This window comes from Phoenix dactylifera, unplaced genomic scaffold (assembly GCF_009389715.1).
Source record: "Phoenix dactylifera cultivar Barhee BC4 unplaced genomic scaffold, palm_55x_up_171113_PBpolish2nd_filt_p 000570F, whole genome shotgun sequence".
Classification (NCBI taxonomy): Eukaryota; Viridiplantae; Streptophyta; class Magnoliopsida; order Arecales; family Arecaceae; genus Phoenix; species Phoenix dactylifera.
Genome location: NW_024067973.1, coordinates 69,980 through 76,055, shown reverse-complemented (window position 1 = coordinate 76,055; position 6,076 = coordinate 69,980).

Genomic DNA, 6,076 nt, shown 5'->3' with positions numbered 1-6,076 from the left:
ATAATGGGAAAGATAATCTAGGGAAATTTGACCCTAAATCTGATGAAGGAATATTCTTAGGTTATTCTACAACTAGTAAAGCCTATAGAGTATTTAATAAAAGAACCTTAGTCATAGAAGAATCTATACATGTAGTATTTGATGACTCTAGTGACATCTCCTCTAGTAAGAAAGTTAATTTTGATGATGATGTTGAAATACTTGAGGAAAAGATAGATGAGATGGGATTACAAGATGATAATCAAAAGTTGATTGAAGGAGAATCATCAAGCCAAGAGGCTATTGTGGATCATGGGCTAACAAAAGCTTGGAGGTATGCTCACGGGCATCCTAAGGAACTCATTCTAGATGATCCATCTCAACCGGTTAGGACTAGAGCTTCACTTAGAAATCTAAATAACCATCTAGCTTTTGTTTCACATTTTGAGCCCAAACATATAGAAGAAGCCGGAAATGATGTAAATTGGATAAATGCAATGCAAGAAGAACTAAACCAATTTACTAGAAACAAAGTGTGGGATCTAGTAGAGAGACCTTCTAAATATCCAATTATAGGTACAAAATGGATATATAAAAATAAGCTAGATGAAAATGGAATTGTTATAAGGAATAAGGCTAGACTAGTGGCAAAGGGTTATAATCAAGAAGAAGGCATAGATTTTGATGAAACCTTTGCTCCCGTAGCTAGACTTGAGGCTATTAGACTATTATTAGCATATGCATGCTCTAAGGATTTCAAACTATTTCAAATGGATGTAAAAAGTGCATTTTTAAATGGGTATATTAATGAGGAAGTGTATGTAGAACAACCTCCTGGTTTTGAAAATCATCAATACCCTAATCATGTGTATAAACTGAACAAAGCACTTTATGGATTAAAACAAGCACCTAGAGCATGGTATGAGAGACTTAGTAAATTCCTATTAGAACATGAATTCTCTAGGAGAAATGTAGACACAACATTATTTCTGAAAAAGCAAAATAAGGAGATGCTATTAGTACAGATTTATGTTGATGATATCATTTTCGGTGCTACTAACAATCGCCTCTGCGAAGAGTTTGCTGATTTGATGCAGAGTGAGTTTGAGATGAGCATGATGGAAGAGCTGAACTACTTTCTCGGACTTCAAATCAAACAATCTGAAGGAGGCATCTTCATCAATCAAGCAAAATATGTCAAGGAGATGCTCAAGAAGTTTGATATGGAAGGAAACAAATCAATCAGCACCCCCATGAGCTCATCATGCAAATTAGATCAAGATGAATCAGGTAAATCTGTAGATCAAAAACTTTATAGAGGTATGATAGGATCTTTACTATATCTTACTGCAAGTAGACCTGATATTATGTTTAGTGTTTGCATGTGTGCTAGATATCAGGCTAATCCTAAAGAATCACACCTAGCTGCAGTTAAGAGAATTTTTAAATACTTAATAGGAACTAAGAACATAGGGCTATGGTACTCTAAAGAATCTAGCCTAAACTTAATAGGGTACACAGATTCAGACTTCGCTGGATGTAAGCTTGATAGAAAAAGTACCAGCGGGTCGTGTCAGTTTCTAGGAGAAAACCTAATCTCATGGTTTAGCAAGAAACAAAACTCGGTTGCATTATCCACTGCAGAAGCTGAATATGTGGCAGCCGGGAGTTGTTGTGCTCAAATCTTGTGGATTAAACAACAATTAGAAGATTATGGCATTAAACAAGATAAAATCCCCATTAATTGTGATAATACAAGTGCCATAAATCTAACTAAAAATCCAATTCAACATTCAAGAACTAAACACATTGAGATAAGACATCACTTCATAAGAGATCATGTATTGAATGGTGATGTGTCACTCCAATTTGTTTGTACTGATAATCAATTAGCAGATATTTTTACAAAACCCCTAAGTGAAGAGAGGTTTAGCGTGCTTAGGAGGGGATTAGGAGTGATTGATCCATCCTAGTGGGAGTTTCCACTAGATTAATTGATTTTGATGATTAGAATGCAGTTAAAATAGAGTTTACATTCAATGATCATCAAATCAGATCCCAATTAGGTGATTTTCCCTCATTTGGCACGGTTATAGCATGACTTTTAGGTGCGTGCCAAGGTTAGAGCAGACTCGAGTAAATTTCAGAGCCGGCTCCTAAGGGGGGGTCGACTCGCGCATTTGCGGGAGTCGACTCGCAAAGATGGCAGCTGAGGGGGAGTCGACTCGCACATTGTCGGGAGTCGACTCGAAGTCTACAGGCGCATAAGGAGAGTCGACTCGCGCATATTCTGGAGTCGACTCGAGGTCGAGTCGACTCGCGACTCAGGGGAGTCGACTCGCAGTCGGGATCCGACTTTTTAACCCTAGGTTTGTCGTTTCGCAAACACTTCTCTTTCAAGCCGCCACTGTTCAAAAAGCCCTAGAGCCGACTCCTAGGTCTTCCCCGATCGTCTCCAACCTCTGTTCGGTCGATTTTTCACCGGTTCTTAGGGTTTTCGTCCGTTCCTAGGTCGTCTCCGGTCCGTCCCGAGTCTCCTCCGTCGACCTTTCTCCGTCCTTTAGGTGTTTCTTCCCGTTTAGGTCAAGATGCCTCGTAAGACCGTGGTTAGGAAGAGGTCCCGTCCCGAGGCCGGTCCCGAGCGGCGCTCCAAGGCGCGGCACGATCCCGCGAGGCAACCACCTCCGGCTCGTTCCCCGCCTAGGGCGGTTCCCGCGAGGCCATTGGCCGGGAAGGTCGTCTCCACCGGGAGGTATGTCGATTTCGACTTCCTCTCCCGGGAAGGGTTCACCATAGGTGATAGGCTTAGAGCCCAGGGCTTAGAGTTCTTCCTTACATTGGACCTCCCCACATATCCAGGGCTCGTTAGAGAGTTTTACGGTACCGTCCATCGGGGAGATGGGGGTATCGAGGGCACAGTAGCCGGTGTCCCTGTGTTTGTCACGGAGGATCTTATTGGCCACATCCTCCACCTTCCATTAGTAGGGGTGGCTCCCGCACATCCTGAGGATAGAGTTGAGGCCCTTACGGTCGTCTTAGGGCATCCACCTCAGTCCCCCCTAGACGAGGTATCTGCTAGCTCACTTCCTGTTGAAGTGAGAATCCTTTTGAGTATTCTGTCCAAGTCTGTCTTCCCTAAGACAGGAAGATTTGATTTTGTAAATGAGAGGGACCTAGCTATTATGTCTTACATTCTTCAGGACACCCCGGTCAACTTCCCCAAACTCATATATAGGTATATGTGTGAGCCCCTAGATAGACCTAGGCTCACCCTCCCATACGGCATGATTTTTACTCTTCTCTTTAGGGAGTACGAGATTCCCATTCCTGAGAGGGAACCCTCTCATGCATTGCGATGGACAGATCGCTTGTGTACGGGGACCATGCACAGGATGGGGTTTCGGAAGAGAGAGGGGGTATGGGTTAGGAAGTCTACCCTCACCGCTCAGACCACCAGACCTTCACCCAGTCCTGAGCCCGATTCAGACTACCCAGACCTTCCAGACCATCCAGACCTTCCATCCACTCCTCCTGCTCCTACCACCTCCGCCGGACCTTCCTCCTCGGCACCACCCTCTATGGCGATCCGGATTGATCCTGAGCAGCTCCGGGAGCTGCGACAGGAGATAGTCAGAGAGGTGAGGGATGAGCTGCTTCGGGAGCTCCGAGGTGCGGTGCCTGCTCCCACTCCTGCACCCGTCTCTTCTCAGTTGGTCCCTTCCTTGACAGCCGTGACTGACATGACGGCTCATGTACGGGAAGAGATCTACAATGTCCGGAGTTTGGTCCAGGCCCAGTTCCACAGCATGAGTGAGGTCACGAGCTCTACTCGACAGATGCGAGAGGAGATAGGTCGTGACATGCACACCACCACCGAGGGGGCCGAGCGCTTGGCGAATGTACTCATCGACAAGCTGGACGCACTTCAGACATCGGTGACTGGGCTTCAGGCGTCGGTGACAGAGCTCTCCACTACACATAGCAGAGCCACCACGTCTATCATCACACAGCTTGGCCATGTCACAGATGCAGTCACCCTCCTCATGGAGCAGAGCCGATTGAGAGGAGGAGCACCATCCTCGAGAGGAGGAGCCACATCCTCGAGAGGAGGAGCCACATCCTCCAGAGGAGGAGATGCATCATCGAGAGGGGGAGATACATCCTCGAGGGGGGGATCTTCATCCTCGAGGAGACCATAGATGTTCTTTTTGCTTTGTTTTGTATTGCTTTGCTTTACGTATTGTATGCTCAAATGTATTCACATTCATATCAATACAATGAGTAGACATCTTATCTTCATTTCTGTGCCATTTGATGATTGGTTGTGCCATTGATTGTGTGTGATTACCTCCTTTTTCGTATGATGACAAAAAGGGGGAGAAATATGTATACAATATGTAAAAGGGGAGAAATATGGATGAAATATGTAAAAGAAATCAATGGAAATCAATAAAAAGACACACAAATTTGTTCTAAGTGGATTCGGTACCTCGAGGCTCATTATCTCTCTTTTGGGGCTCCTAATGGAGTAATCTCCAGAATCTATTCAAGGGATATTCGGAGATTAGCTGAATCCTACTCAAGAACAAATTGACAGATTTTCCCTCTAAAAACAAAAAAAATTCAGTTCAAAAACTTCATAGCATTAAAAGAAAATTCAGAGAATCAAAACATAGTTGAATGCATATGTTGAGGGGGAGAATCTGAATTTTAATCAAGCTAAATCATTAATGACATATAAGCCAAACAATTGATTGCATAATATGAAGGCTTATATAATTCCAAATGAAAGGGGAAGCTTTAACTCCGAAATTTGCTGTTTCACTCCTTTCAAACTTGGATAAATTAAATTATCAGACATTTGAATTCATTTATGGATTTTATTTCATTATTTATTGAGCAAGTCATTTTACATATACTCAAAGTTTTGTCATCATCAAAAAGGGGGAGATTGTGGAGTGATTGATTAAAACCCCATTTGATTTTGATGAGCTCAAAGCATTTGAGTATATCTTGTGATTACTAATGAATTCAATTGAGTGTTTCAGTGAAAATCCTGTCCAAGTGTCTCTAGATTTGGTTCATAGTATTTTGGATAAGTTAAGAAGTCTGCTGAACCAAAGTCTGAGACTCGAGTCGACTCCCGAGTATCACAAGTCGACTCCAAGCGTATCAAGTTCACTGGCACGAGCTCGAGTCGACTCCAGACTAGTACGAGTCGACTCCGACTGAGAACAGAAAGAAGAACAGAAAGCCTCATCTCAGAACCTGTCAACGAGTCGACTCCTGAAGTGCGCGAGTCGACTCCAATGTTCAACGAGTCAACTCCAGGGTAGTAAGAGTCGACTCCAAGAGGTACACAAAGAAAAGCAGAGAGCAGTTTTCGAGTCTGAGATTCGAGTCGACTCCCAGACAGCTCGAGTCGACTCCAAGACAAGCTTCACGTCAAAAGGCAGAAGACCAACTTTCGGAAACTGAGAGCCGAGTCGACTCCAAGGAAGTTCGAGTCGACTCCAAGACTGGATGAGCCAAAAGACAGAGAATCGGGAGTTCGGGCTCTGAGATTCGAGTCGACTCCAAGGACAGTCGAGTCGACTCGAGTGGACAAAATTCAAAATTGGATCCACGGACTTCAGTGGATGAGCCGACACCAAAATTGCCAGGTCAGCTCCAGAAGTTGGCGAGTCGACTCCGGGTCAAGACGAGTCGACTCCCAGTCGTGACGGCAACTTTAATTCAAATTTGGAACAGTTGCCGAGTCGACTCCGGAAAAGCTTGAGTCGACTCCCGCTACAGCCGAGTCGACTCCTGATCGCGCGAGTCGACTCCAACCCACCAACGGTCATATTGTCAGGCTGCGCAGAGTGTGCAGAACGGGCAGAAAAAGCAGTGTAACGGCTAGTTTCCGTGGGGGTTGGCTTAAATAGCCACAGAAGACTGTAGCAAGGCAGAGAACAGTGATTCCACTCCAACTAATCAAGGATTCAAGCTCTGCAACGTGCTCTTCAACGAAAAAGGGAAGATCTGCATTTACAGCTCCACCTACATCTTCCCAGCAATTAAAGCCTTCTCCTCCAGCATTCAAGTCGACTACACA